At 38.8% G+C, this 15,931-nt stretch overlaps 1 pseudogene; it reads right to left on the bottom strand.

The window, feature by feature from the left end:
• Positions 1 to 282: 282 nt before the first annotated feature.
• LOC149275989 (endoplasmic reticulum-Golgi intermediate compartment protein 3-like) lies at positions 283 to 14,871 on the bottom strand (annotated as a pseudogene).
• Between the last annotated feature and the right edge of the window lie 1,060 nt (positions 14,872 to 15,931).

The following is a 15,931-nucleotide window of genomic DNA, read 5'->3' as shown; positions in this document are numbered from 1 at the left end:
GAAACCAAAACAGTTCATAAAATACGTAATGCACGTAACCACCTGAATGTTGTCAAAAAATGCACACTGTAGAGGAAAACACTGGAGGCTCTGGATAAAATTATAAGAAGAGTCTCTGTTGCTTGGTTTAGTGTATTTTTCTCATTTTGTAAAGTCAACATTAATGCTTTGCAGCGCACCCATTCTCCAGGTCATTTAAATGTCCCTTTCCTGGCATCCACACTTGCTGAACAGAGATACTGCAGTCTCTTGCGTGTCGGGAGGTCTCCTGGAGTTGCTTTATTAAGTGGTCTTTCCCAGTTCAATCTTTTTCTGGATGGCACGCGTTTGAGTGGTAGATTAGAGAGTCAATAAGACCTGCAACTTGAGAAGGACATTTGAACCCAATGAGATTCACACACTGCTCTTTAACATGGTGGTCAATGACTTAGAAATATGAGGGTCACCGTTTCATTAAAGATTAACAGTTATTTGAATTTGTAAAGTTTTTTTCCCTGGGAACAAGGTTTTTTGTATACTCACAAGAAAAGCACGACAGTGCAAGTTGCAATTTGATTAGACCTGGATATAGAAACATTTTATGTTGAGGTATCTAAAGGGGTGCGTGACTGCCAAGCTCAGCCTGTAGTGAAATGCGTCGGAAGCATGCTCCTGTCTGTTTTAATTATCTTTATGGAGGTGGCCCCCCATCAAAGGCAAGTTTTGGTCCAGAAATGTATTTGACTAGTTATGCGATTCTCCAGCAACCATACAAATGTTTTATTTCCACCATTAAATGTTAATGGACCACATACACAAAACATTCAAACCTACCTGTGAATACGCCTCAATGATGGCACAAACCCCTGTTAGGAAGTGTGTAAAAGACCTGCAAAGAATTAAGCTTTGTTATAAATTACAGTATTGGCTCATTTTCTAAAAAAAACACATTTAAAAAACAACACAGAACCAGTCTCAGAGGAGGCAGGGACATTCGTTACATACCTGTGCTTCTCGGTGAGTTTCACCATCATTGGGGAGAGTTCATAAAGGACAAAGGACACCTGGAAGACCCTGATCTCCAATTTAATCCATTGGCTATCTTTTCATGCCTGGTAACTGAAAACTGATTAGTCCTTAATACCTGGTGAAAAATATTTAAAGAGATTCAGTTTCTGTAGAACATCCATCCATGCAGAGGATTGTACTACTCATTAGTAATTATCGAGTCGTAAACATAAAAACACAAACTACAAATAGAGTGTAGAGCAACACAAAACATCAGTTTATATTATTTGATAGATCAACAGGCAGAGACCGCTTAGGCCTGGGATTTGAACTGAGAACCGTCAACTATGATGGGGCTAAATACCACAGGTATTACTCGGCTTGTTCTTAAATCTTTTTTTAATCTATTCAATACATACATACATACATACATACACATACACCACACACACACACAATATATATGACACAATCCATTTAGCTAGGACGAGTCTAGGGCTTACAGATACCATTTCTTTCCTTTTTCCTTGCTACACTAATCCTAAATAATCCATTATTCAACACCAGAAGCTGACACTCACACTATCAGACATGCTAACACCAAACGGTAATAAAAGCACACTGGAACTCCAAACCGTAACACACACTCACTCCAATACCAACTTTACACATATACAAACTCTCCCCCTACTATCAGCAGTGCAGCTTGCCAGCCGCCAACCCCCGACCTTACCCGTACCTCACATGGAGCCCTGTCTTTACTGCAGTTCATATTCCGCGTGCACGCATGCCGCCCTACTGCTGTAGTTTCACATAACGCAAGTTACTTGGCCTACATCCGCGTCTCAGTAACTGGGGTTCTCTGCATCAGCCTTAGCACACGCCTGGTATACAGCAATAACCAGTTCTTTGCAGAAAACCGTAACTATATCAAGCAGCAACTGGTTTGTGTAAAACTACCGTGTTGGCAAGAATCTTCTTCAAGTGAAGTGCTGTACCAAATTTGTATGGTAGTTTTATATTTAGGCCATTATTACTCAAGCTAAACCATACACTGACAGTACATACCTCTCCATCAACTTTAACATAAACCGTCGCACAATTTTTACAAAATATTGAAACATCATAGAACCTGTGGAGAAAGCAAAGGGGAAAAAACATTAAGGAAATATTTAGTGATAACAAAAATTTAAAATTAGAAGTACTGAATATTCACAGACAAAGGATCATATTAAACATGTAAGAAATCGCACAAATAATTAGCAAAACACTGCCCATATAGAAAGGACAGCCTATTGTAACAAAAAAACGAAAGATACGTCGCTGGTCTTAAATAGGAGTAGATACCACCAGGAAGGAAAAAAAAAAAAAAAAAGGGAGTACCTTGCATTGCAACGATGCTTGTCCCATCGAGAGGTTCACAAGACCAGGGTAATCCCTTCCAAAGGACAAATGTTTGATATCATGTGTCATATTGATCTAGAATAAGAATCGTGTTTATCTTTAGGCACATTTTGTCAAATGCTGCAGCAATATATTACTTATGAAATACCTTAAATATTCTCAACAAGCTGGTGTAGAAGTTCGAATATTTAGAGTGCCGAAAGTTATTTAATTCCGCAGCAGATCATACTCATACTTACATTGTCAAGGCAAAGCCTCTGTAGGTCGTGGACTGTAAGAAAAAAGAAAATGGTTAGCGCTATTTTAGAAAGCACAAAACATACACTTTCAGTCCGTCACGAAAGAACTCCACTCGAGTCAAACCCAAGCCTTGTTCTTTTTAGGAACGTACACATAAGACCCATTTAAGATGCTTTACTCTGCACAGAGCAATGTGCAATCAGGAAATCTCCATTATTTATTTATACATTGTACAGGTCCAACAATGTTCCCCTTGCATGAGAAGCTCGCTGGGTTTGACTCTCCTACACAATCTCTCGTTAGTTAATGAAGTCCAATGAGCGTTGATTTAACCCCTTAATGACAATTGCCGGTTCTGGCACGGCACGGAAAAACAAGTCGATTATGACAAATGACGTGCCAGAACCGGCACGTCTTTAAACGGGTGCAGAAAGTGATCTACGTTCGCTTTCTGCACCCAAACGGTGTTGCTGTAATGCCTCGACCTCGAGGCATTCAGCAACGCCACGATCGGCACCAGGGGCCATGTCTGGCCCCTCCCCGGGGCGTCAATAACCGCCATACATTGTATGGCGGCGGACGCCCGTTTTAAAAGCGTTGAGCGATCAACGATCACCTCCTAAACTTAAATGGAGTCGCTGGAATGCCTCGATCAGGAGGCATCCAGCGACACCAAACACTTACCTTTGGATGGACTGTGACCGCTACCTGTACTTATTGCCCCATAATGTGTAGAAAAAAGCAAAAAAACATAAAAACATTGGGTATTTCTAAACTCAGGACAAATAGTAGAATCTATTTAGCAGGTTTTTTTTATTACCTTTTATAGATGAGTAGAAGATTTTTCAACTAAAAGTTAGAAACAGTCATTTTTTTCTAAATTTTTCACCATATTTTATAATTAATTTTACTTTTTTAATAGTAAATAATATGATACAATCAAAACAATGTCATCTAAAGAAAGCCCTTCTTGTCCTGAAAAAAACAATATCTAATGTGTCTGGGTTCAGTAAACAGGAAAGAAGAAAATTACAGCTAAACACGAGCAGCGCAGAAATGTTAAAACGGCCATTGTCACGAAGGGTACAAAAAGTAAAATCAGCCTTTGTCACGAAGAGGTTAATAACGCATTATAAAGTTGGAGAATTTAAACTTTGAACTCTCCTGCAAACACTTGGTTTAGTGAATATACGCCTAATGTCTTGCGCGGGCAACACTTTAATTAGCACAATTCTGGGGAAGGAAAAACCAAGGAAACAAACTGACATTTGGTCTTATACAAAGCGAGCCAGAAAACACATTTGGTTCAGTTAATTTCAGATGAAAAGCTCTACTTTTAATCCTTTTTAATCTGTACTTAGGTACAATATCTTGCAAACGTAATTAGACGCCTTACTAATTCTCTCATTTTAGTAATTTGCAAACGGCAAAACATTTTGTTCTGTATGATTTTAGAACATTGAAACGGAAAAGGGATCTTTGTAAGGCGAGACTGCTTTTATTTTAGTTAAAAAAAAAATCCTAAAGGAAAATGCCCCTTTATAATGAGATGGTTAATTTATATAAGAAAAGTAAATATATATACATAAAAAAATTATTTTATAAAGTGTTATAGATGGCAGACTAGGTGGGCCAATATCGGTCAACATGTTAATATGGGCACAGTGTTTCTCCACTTTATCTTCCAATATATTTCGGGATATAAGTGCTCTCTTCCCGTACACTTTCTAAATGCAGCAAAACACATGCCCTCATTTTGCTGGAAATCAGGCAAAACCCCTAATGTAATTATTCAGTAAACGGTTATCGTTATTTTACAATAGAATTGTATGGATGCCTCAGGAATAATAAAAAAACGAAGCTAGAAAATGTTAGTAACAGAGCATTTTATACAATTTGCGCAGAACACAGTCATTGATCCATATGAAGACAGACGTATGTAACTTACTCTCAACAGCGTGCACTGCATAGAGGAGGCAGAGGAAAAAAAGAGAGAGAGACCAGACCTTAATTACAGAGCAGGCATACGTTTTATTAAACTGCCACACCGTCTCACATTTAACTCACTTCTTAATCCTCCAGTGACATTCAGCAACAGCAGAAGGAAAAGGACAGAGAGGCCTGAAGTTACCAACGATACGATTCAAATTATGGGCGAGATAAAAAATTTTTTTAGCCCAGCTGATTATTAAATGTTGAACTTAGAATTCTTTCTAGTACTGCGTAAAACACCGGCCCCGGGCTGCTACCGTCAAACCTTATTTCTCAGAGTCACAAACCTAATTGTTTTTGTTTTTCTGAGGTTTTCTACGCCGCACCAGGAAGACAATGTAAATTTATCTTTCTGGCCCATCTAGTCTTCCCATTTAATCGTCTGCCCAGATGCACAAAAACATTAAAACACACACGCTATATATCAAAAAAAGTTACTTGAACTGATTACAATGAATAGATTGAAGCAGGGCCCTCTTCTCCTTATGTACCAGTATGCTCTAATGTGTGTTAAGGTTATTGTGCTTCTAAACTGACTGAAATGTTAAATATTTGTAAGAGTGCCACGCACGTAATTGAAAATACGGTAATATCTGCAGCCATATAATATGGTCTTTCTGCTCGTCCCGTGTTTAATCTGGGATTAAACCAATAAACATGTTCCTGCATTCTTTATGCACCATCATACTTTCACTAATGGGATGCCAGATTGTTTTTTGTATTCATCTCTTTCACTGTTCTTCTATGTTTGTGTGTTTTTGTTTTTTTAAACCCTTTCAATAAACTATTTACAAAAAGAAGGCAAAAGTCACAGTTCATGAACGGCAATTGACAATGATTTAATGACCAAAACACGATCTACACGAGACATTGTAACCCTAAATCCTGGCAACGTGTTTCCCTCCGGTGGATTACTTACCATGTACATGAGATTGCTGGAAGCTTTTCCCAGGAGCAAAGTGGAAGTTTCCTGCCACCTGTACAAAGAACAAACCCCGTTTTAATCCCCGGCTTGCAAAAATGCCCTATAAACCAAAATTAACAGTTTTTTCAGTATGGTCAAATAACTGATTTTTCAGTGGATTATTATTTGATTTTACAAGAAAAATGGCGGACTAATCTAATATATCATCTATAAATTACATCGCTCCTATGATTGCATTTCAATAATCGCCGCAGTCTTAGAGCCATCAACTCCACATATATATAACATCCAAAAATAGTTACCGGCACTCCAGGGACTTCTTTAAATAATCACTCCAGAAACTGCAGTTTTCCAATCAACGTTTCAGTCTATTAGACTTTCATCAGGAAACATATTTTTGGATGTTTTATGATTTGCTGTTGCAGCTACTTGGCACCGGGCTAAAAAGGTGGTGATTGGTGTGCAATTGTTAATTTTGGACATTATATATATATATATATATAAAGTAATATTTTTCTCCTTGATCTGTAACAACCGAAGTGATGAATTTGAGTTTAGGAAAGAGTTTATCGGAAAGTTACCTTGTTGACTTCAAGAAAGCCATACACCTGACAGCCCTCGTTCTTCTGTTCCTGCATCTTCTGACTAAAGCCTTCCCTTTTACATTGTTCTATAGAATCTGGAGTCTTGAACGCCCAGCCCTTCCTGCGGTATGCTTCTCGTACATCGTCACAATTGTTACAACACCTAAAAAAAAAAAAAAAAAAAGAATGTTACAATCTTAGAAGAAAACTCAGTAGACATGACACGATCCTAGAATAGACAAAATAACTCTTATCCAGGTCTGTTGCTGGAGTACGTCTCTGAATTAGCCATCAATTGGTAAAAAAAAATGTCAGTGACTGCCGTCTTAGAGCGCATTTGGGACCTCTGGTAGAACGTGAACACCAACATGCACAGGTCCAGCTGGGTTTTCACATGAAGACATTTCTTCAGACAATCATTTACAAAAAGTGAGAAACAAACACTAAATTCCAAGGTGATTTAAAGTAAAGTAGAAGTCTAACCGTTGCAAAAGGTTAGGACAGAACAAGGCATTTCCATTAGACAAGGTGATCTAGTACAGTTCAAATGGTATATTGTGCTACGGACTATTCTTTTTTTTTTTCTTTTTTTAACCACTGCATCATAACTATATAGCACACACTCATATTACGTTGAAGAAATTTGTTTTGTTGTATTTTATTCTTTTCAGATTTCTCTGCATCTGCTTTGACCATGATTCCAAGCGAGCTGAAACGGGAGTCATTGTGTCTTTTTGGTGTTAAATTATGTCACAGTATTTTTTTTAGTACCTGACATACTGTACATTTTGTTGGTTTAATTAAGAGTCATTTTCCACGTTTGAGGTACCCCGAGAGGAAAAAACAAAAAAGAGGGATTTTGTTTGAAACTATAGAAAAATAAAAAAAAATAATGGGGAATGCTAGTTTAACAAAAAAATTTAGTTTTTTGCAATTTTACTTAGAATTTATTCTACACGGTATGTGCCACTGATGAACAATGACTCAATTTATGCTCGGCAACTTCCCCTGATTACATCTATGCCTTGCATAGTACCCTATAGGGTAGTATTTTTAGGGGGGGGGGGGATAATTTTTTATATGTAGTGCTAGGGAAATGGGATGTCAGGGCTTATTTTATTTATTTGATGCACAGTTATCAGTGCGTAGGGATAGAGATCCAAAGACCTTACACACTGGGTGTCAGCACTGGAATGTAATGCCCGATTGCATGATTAGGCATTCCTTATGTAACAGTGTAGCAGCATTCACACCGAGCGCCGTTACACATGTTCGGCTGGCAGAAAGCCATTGATGCAGCCTTCTGCCGATAGGGGGAGCAGAACTGACAGCCTGATGTCACTGCCACCATAAAAAAGCATGCCGTACAGGCACGTCTTAACTTTGTCACACCTTTCGTGGACATGCCTGTATGTCTACAGGGTAATGAAGTGGTTAAGAAGAAGGGAAAATGAACAAAAACAATGCATGGAAAATACATTTTTTTTCCAGAAAGACCAACAGCCAAAATAAACACCAATGACTTGTACTGAAGCTGACAAGCACAGGGGAAACGCGAGACATTGCAAATCAGCACAAAAGCCAGTGGGACAATGTTTAACAAGTGACCTTCTGTATTCGGGATTATTGTCTAACATAGGAGAGGAAGCCGTGCAGGAGATACGGAGTCCGCAGAACAGGATGCAAAATAGTTTTTGATGCCGGCGTATTTCCACCTTTTAACACTATCTTTATGCGGCAGGATGCTAAAACTTAGCTGTTTCACTAACTACCTTTCACTGAAATGCAGGAACCCCCCTGTGAAATTATGAAAATTTAAAATTTGTGGTACGGGCACTAGAATTTATAATGAAGAGGGCAATATAAACAAAATGGCTTTTTTTTTCTCTCTTTTTCTACGTGCTCCATATGTTTACCAACGAAAATTAGGAAATTCTAAACTTAGTCGATATATCCCTGTTGTTTTAAAGGGAAATTGTGTGCTTTTCTTCATGCTCTGTGTATTCAGAATAAATACAATTACAAGAAAAAAAAACAGCAATACACATTAACTATAAAATTACCTCATCTCGTCAGTCTCTGCTCCATAACAACTTTCACAACGATTAGGATCTAAGCTTTTCATATCGAACACCTCCTGCTCTTCTGCTTTCCCTAACTCTGGAAGACAGTAACATAAACATACCTACAACTTAGAAATCTATACCATTACTGTAGGAAAAAAAACAAAAACAATTTACACACAAAATTATAGAATTATAAAAACAGATTTTTAAGCACTTCTAAAATGATATCCATAAGAGGTCACAGTATAAGTGAAAAGTAATGTATGTGGCCTGTTCCTTAGCTCCTGGTAATTTAATTTTGCTAAAATGTAAAAATGTGCACTACACTAAGGGAGTTGACAGCATTCATACAGCAGTCATAATGCATTATTTTAATAGAAAGTTTAAGGTTACAATCGTGTAATCCTTACTTTTTAGATAAATAAAGCTTGTTTAATTGTTTTCTTGTTTGAAAAATAAAGTTTAAAAGACAGAGCTAGGACATGATGTCTGTAAGGAAGGCGGCTGTGGAGGCAACTGTATACCTCACTGTATAGTTATATAAGACGGTAAGATCTTGTGTTGTGTTGTGTTTGCCCAAGGATAATTTCCACTAACCCATATATACATAGATGAACGCCTATCACTCCCTTCCCAAATCCATACCGTGCTTTTCCGCTTCTGTTGTTACTGGATTGCCATCTTTATCCAAACGTTGCTTAAATAAATTATGTTCCACATCAAGCTGTTGCTCCCCAGCAACATCCATTGCATCTATGCTCAAATCTGGAAACAAAATGCACATATTGTAATTCTTCCAATAATAGAAAATATAATGTTTGTGAACAACCATTATTATATAATTTAAGCATAAAAAGATGACTAATGGATTTTATTTAAACAACTAACATTATTGTGACTTCTAGGGCTGCACAACACCGATACACTCCAAAAACGGACACTTTGTAGGTATGAGATTATAAATGTAGCAATAGGGTTAATGGAAAAAACAGCTCTCAAGCTCCCACCTTAACACATTAACACCCCATGATCCCCAAACATTATTTCGTGCCAAAACCAAGTTCTATTCATGCTTAAAAAATACCTCTGAACTGCCAAATTCTATAAAAAGTCAATTTAGTCTAAAAATACAAGTTTTTGTTAAATTAAAATAGCGATGGGTTCACTTTGAAAGATGTGACTTCAAAATCAGAATACGAAAGACAGAACGGATTAATTTATATTTAATCTAATGAAATACTACTACAAAGTTTGAGAAAGGCTGATGGTAGAATTGGGGCAAGGAAAGAGTTAAAATACCCTGTGGTGTCTAGTTTTCAAACATATATAGGTTGATGGGGTAAAACTGTCCGGCTTTAAAGATGTCCCAAATAGGCCATGTGAGCATAATGTCAAGATTCCAAGTTGAAAAACTGAATTGCACTTGCCCCAAATGTGGCTTTTTATCTTCCCAACAAACCCATGCATGGGTGGCATCACTGTACACAGGATACATATTGGGGTGTTTGACAGTGACATATACCAGGAGCTGTACATTCATACCAAAAAGTACAATGTGTGGGGTGGGGGGGGTGGGGACTACCACAAAGTAGTAGAATTAGTGCATGGAGTTTACATACTAGCATCTGAAATACCCTGGGGTGCCTAGTTTTTAAAATATATGGTTTGATGGGGTAAACTGAACTGACTCGCTTTATGTTATTAGAAATGTACAGGTGCCAAACGGTCCCTAACTACCTCTCAGCAAGTTCCTGTTTAACCCCCTCCTGCCTTGTTTCCTTCATGAGGACACACTGTTGGCACACAGAACATCTTCATGTTATGATTCTACTATGAAAACCGTATTTCTCAGATCGTAACTCCTCCCCTGTGACCCCAGTGCCTGATGCCCTGTAACATTTTATGACACCCAAGACAGGACATCCGGTATCCCTTAAGGACGCTGTGCATGGGTGCCCTTCCTACCCTGCTGATTTTATGATGGGGTCTGGTCAGTATTCCAGATAACATTTATGGCAGTATCTAGCCTAAGAAAAAGGTTACAATTTCTGTTATTCATGTACGATCCCTGCTAACCCTCACTATTGCATCAACATACGCATGACAGGTATGGTTACATTTTGCATGTACTCACAAGCACAAGGCATATGGGGAAATATAACATCAATGTTAATCTTTAACTTATCCCCTCTAGACTTGTCGACAAATAATTCTGGATAGATCTGTAAAAGAAGAAAAAAAATAATATGAGATATATATATATATATATATATATATATCAGGAAATGGAGAGGGAACAGGATATAAAGCTTTGGAAAATAACCGAACAGGAATGAACCCCACAAAAAAGTTTACTGCGTTAGGATTGGGGTATTAACAAGCCTTTCCAATGGAGAGCTGCAGAAATTGTGAAGTCACCATAGCAACCTTTAGAAGAGTCATGGAAAGTGCTCTGCTTTTACAACTTTATACCAGGACTGTTTATTACAGGCCCCAAAGCGTAACGTCACAACAATGTAACGGACATAGAATTTCAACACACACAGAGAAATTAGATTGCATATAGTGGGTTATCATACACTGTGATACACATAAAAATAACAGATTTACTGACTACTTGAGGGTTATATCCGGGGTGGACTTAGGTCTTAGTGAGAAGACTCGCTAACAGAAGTTTAACCGAAGCCAATACTATATAGAACTGCTAACGCACACTTGTGTCTAATAAGCTAAAGCGTGATAGACAAATCATTGCAGGTTTGTAATAGTTTGGCTATATGTATATAGCAAAGGAACACATTCTGTATGTAAAGGACAGTTGAAAACTCTAGGACTAGACAGAAGATTTGTGAGAGTTATACACAACGCAGACATTTACTTACTTCTTTACTGAGGTAGTACTGGAGTTCAGAGAAGAAGAGAATAAGCATGATAAGGCCGCTGATCACCGTAACTAGAAGAGTGAAGCAGAAGTTTATTAAAACTCTAACACACACAGCGCACAATTTAAATCAAGCATCTAGAAAAGAAACACATTTTGGACTAATATATATATATATATATAATATATAATAATATATATATATATATAAATTATATAAAATGGCATGCAGAGAGGCTTTATTATTACATTATTGAGATCAGGTAATGGGTGTCACAGGAAAAAAATAATCAGGGTTTAACTGTAATCGAGGCGACTATGAAACATACAGATGAAACGAACCTATTTAAATAAAAGATAATAATAAAGATCGTGTAGGGAGTATTTTTTACAAGGGGAGAAATATATAAAGGGTGTCATGTTGGTACAAGGATTTTACATTCAATTGTAAAGGTAATAGAGAGGCAGTGGAGGGCTTCATGTAGTGGTTGCGTTGTGCAGGGAAGATGTGCCTAACAGCAGCATTATGGATAGACTGCAGAGGAGGGAGTGGAGACATGAATGCCAACCAAAAGAGTGTTGCAATAGTCAAGATGGGAAATAAAATAAGGGAAGGTTTTTGTTGCTTCTTGGGTGAGGAACGGGTGGATGGTTTTTTTTTGTGTGCAAGGGCCAGTATCTGGTGAGAAACTGAATTGCGAGAGAGGAAGGAGAAGTTAGAGTTGAGCATGACCCCAAGGCATCGGGCCTGTTAGTGGGAGAGATAGTGTTGTCAATAGGGATGCACCGAAACTAAAAGTCTGGACTGAAACCAAAAAATCAGGATGTACTTGGCCGAAAATAAAAATGACACAATGTATATGAAATATTATATAATATATACACACACACACACACACAATATATATATATATATATATATATATATAAAAAAACACTTTCAAAAAGATGGTCAGCACTCCAGGTCTTTAAATTTCATTTTATTCAAAGTCAAGTCGACGTTTCAGTCATTACTGACTTTCATCAGGACATCTGATGGAGTATATATATATATATATATATATATATATATATATATATATATATATATATATATATATATATATATATATATATGATTGACAACACTCCTATCATGCCCAGGCAACCAGTACATGTATGAATCTGGGTATGCCTGGGCATGATAGCAGTGTGATTGCTGTTAGCAATCATATTTAATATAGCAATCACACCAATACATGCTGAAACCTGGCTTGCTACCCCCTTGAGTATTACTGCTGCCAGCACAGACAAAATGCTGCCCTGCAGGATGGAGTCTGCACATCACTTACAGCCTCCCTGTGCCATGCCCCCACCCCACACTTACACATCCATGCTATCACACACATATTCATTCACATATACTCATTCATTCCCTCAATCATGCACACTTGTTCATACAGCCTCCCCTACCCCATTACACGATTCCCCCCTGCCTCCCGGCCCAGCTGGCCATTGGATTTTCTGCAGTTTTTAAAAAAATTATTTTATTTCACCATTTTGCTGATAATGCCATTTTCGGCCGATATGTTTCTGCCACCGATATTCTGGTGCATCCCCAATTGTTATTGGTGATAGAGAATTCAGGTACAGGGTTGGAGATGGAAGGAGGAAAGGTAATAAGTTTAGTTTTAGAAAGATTAAGAAGTTCCAGGTAGACATTCATGAAGAAATAGCAGACAAGCAGTTGGTAATACGGCACATGAGAGACATGAAAATCCTTTTACAGATAGCCCGGCCAAATCTTAGTGCTTTGCCTGTGGAAAATGGTGCCTATTTCACTTACTACTAGAACGTGGACTGCATTTGACATGGAAGGTAAGCTAGTTTTTGCGTTTTCACAGTGGAGTTCAAACATGGGGTATGCCTCTAAGAGTTTATAATGCTAGATCAGTGTTCAAAGGGGCATGGAGACCCACTTGTGTCACAGCGCAGTAAAGCAAGCTGCCGCCAGGTGAGAAACAAGCACCGTTTCAACATCAAATGGCGTAAACGGTATAAAAAGTAGCCACAGTTTCAAAAGTTTTACAGCATAACACTATGTTCTTCCTCTATACTTTAGGTTACTTTTGATGTGTCAACCTGGCTACTATTAAGTGATCTATGGCTAACAAATCCTTAATAGAATTATCCAGCCCTTACCTTTACATAGCTTATTAACATTAACCTCTCTTGCCACCAGGAGTAAGGCACACATTCTACTTTTACACGCTTCACTACATGGTATTTGCTGTAATCGAGAAGATACACACAGACTTTGCCTCTATGCTGGGCACACAGACTATTACTAATCCACACTGCCAGAACAGGTTTTAAGTGTCTGTGCGCACGCTCTGCAGCTTTTTCCGTAAGTGCATCGTAAGTGTTAAAGTCCAAAAGCATAGTCCACCAAGCATCGCTCTAGCTTGGCCAAAAAGTGCTGCTCCGTGTAACATATGGCGCTCTTCATGTTCCAGAAGGTACCAATATAGCTGCGATGTCACAGGATCACGCTTTTTCTAAACAAGCCATTTAACACATACACATATACCAAATTTCATAAATCTATATATCACTAGAAAATGGCCCGGGAGAAAAATAATTCTTTGATTCCTTAAAATAATTCCCCTAAAACATGCTCTTAGTACCTCTCACGATCTCCACCTCGCTCCCGTATTCAGGATTTGCCCCGTGCTGCACCCCTTCTATGGAATTCCCTTTCATTCCATCAAACTTTCTTCCTCGCAAACTTTCAAAAGCCCCCTGAAATCCCACCTTTTTCAAGAAGAGTACAACCTTTCTTCCTAACACTCTCAGCCAGCGTCTTAACAAAGCCATCCGAACGACCAACAGCCTCTACAGATCATCCGGACCCGACCAACGCATCCCCATCCAAGCCGTCCTGTCCTACTGCTTCACCTCAACCACCAACTAGATTGTAAGCTCACAAGAGCAGCACCCCAGTCTCTTTATGTACCAGGTTGATATTGTGTGTTACTTTAAATTATCACACTGATTGTAACAGCGCTACAGAATCTGCTGGCGATATATAAATGTAATGATGTCAAATTTATACCACACACAGCACTTCAATACAATAGGGTCTATTTATATATATATATATATATATATATATATATAAAGAAAACAATGATCAGGAAAAGGCACTAAACGGGGTAATCGGAATAACATTCCATTAGCTTCAATTGCATTTGCTTTACATTCATAAAGGTTTAATAATCTCTCATGTGTATGTATGTGTGTGTGTGTGTGTGTGTGTGTGTATATATATATAGATAGAAGGCTATAGGGTAATGTACAATGGGCAATTCTGATGATCACCATAGAAACCACTCCACAATTATTATTTATTATTATTATTATCCTTTATTTATATAGCGCCAACAGTTTACGCAGCGCTTAATACAATACAATGTATCCAATTGATTAGCTCTGCACTAGAATTGCCCCATGTGTTTTTCTATCTAGTATCAGTCTCATCGCAGGTCGCCTCCTCTGATTTCTATGCATTTTATCCTTTACATGCTTGTAATACACAGTTACTCGATAATGATTCATTACTGCTCTAAAGGTTCCTCTGTGTCTGTCACCAACATGCTCCCCGTCGACCTTTCCCTGCACCCGCTACTCCCGACTGCCTCCGTCACCTTCAACCCGTCGCTTACCTAGAGCCCCGCCGCATGTCTTTATTCTGAAGTCCTCTAAAGTCTTCGGGTAGGCATCGAACTGCTTGAGCCGGTGCAGCGCCTCCATCTTTCTCTCCGGAAGCACAGAGACGGACAGCGCAGCACTTCCGGGTCCCGTCAAACCATCCGTCCTTTTGCTATTGGCTGGAGTGTGAACAAATGGGAGCGGTATTGTTATGGTCTGACGCATGCGCCATTCTGGATCGTGTTGCCTGGATACCGACACGTAAGCCTAAGACAGTGGCGTTTGCTGCTGCCGCTGGCCGGTGAGGTCTGGCTGAGCATTGTGAGAGTAGTAGTATGAAGCTGCTGGAATGCAGCTGCTTCTTCTACACAATAATACAATTTGCGGAAAGACTTTCATTTCAGTGTTTTGAAAAGTACAGGTTAATAAAAAGGATCAAAAACTTTGTATAGTATTGGATTGTAAGCTCACAGGACCAGGGCCCTCTTCTCTTTCCGTACCGTCACTGTGCCTTAACGTACCTTAAGGTTATCGTTAAAGGGACACCCCAGCCATTGCATGCACTTTAATGCACATGGGAGCTATGTGGCCCCTTTACGTTTTCGTGGTGTCCATTTACGAATGCAGGGGCTATTCTGCAGAAAACATATATGTGTTGCCCCTTGTATGCGATATGCTCACCCTCTGAACGCTCCAAGCCCCCCAGGTGGGACTCATTCAGACCCCTGTGCGCATGCATGCCAAGCGCTCCCATTGATTTAAATGGGAATAATTTTCGACCACTGATTAGCTGCTTAAATGAGCCGCGTGAAAGGAATCATAAAATCGTATCATTTTATTAAAATACTATTGGAAGAGTCTTTAATCAATAAACGTTGTTCATCGTCATTGTAGCCACAAAGGAGAATTTAGGGATTTATTTTTGGGGGGAAGAAAGTTCTTATTTTCATGTGTAGTCAGATGCCGTCCCATCATCGCAGCTTTTGAACACATTCATTTTTGCAGATGTTTGTGTGTGCCGTTACTGACAATTTTCCATCTTCCACATGGCGCTGCAGACCCTGGACCCTCAACAAATCCTTAGCAGGCAGCAGCACTTGCCCATTCTCCAGGCCAGTGTATTCTAGAGTGCAGGCGTGGACTAGCCTTTGGCACCCCAGGC

The sequence above is a fragment of the Sceloporus occidentalis genome, unplaced genomic scaffold (assembly GCF_023333645.1).
Source record: "Sceloporus occidentalis isolate IW3139 unplaced genomic scaffold, rSceOcc1.0.p SCAF_253, whole genome shotgun sequence".
In the NCBI taxonomy this organism is placed as follows: domain Eukaryota; kingdom Metazoa; phylum Chordata; class Lepidosauria; order Squamata; family Phrynosomatidae; genus Sceloporus; species Sceloporus occidentalis.
Note: the sequence above shows the minus strand (reverse complement) of the source record. Positions and strands in the feature narration are given on the sequence as shown.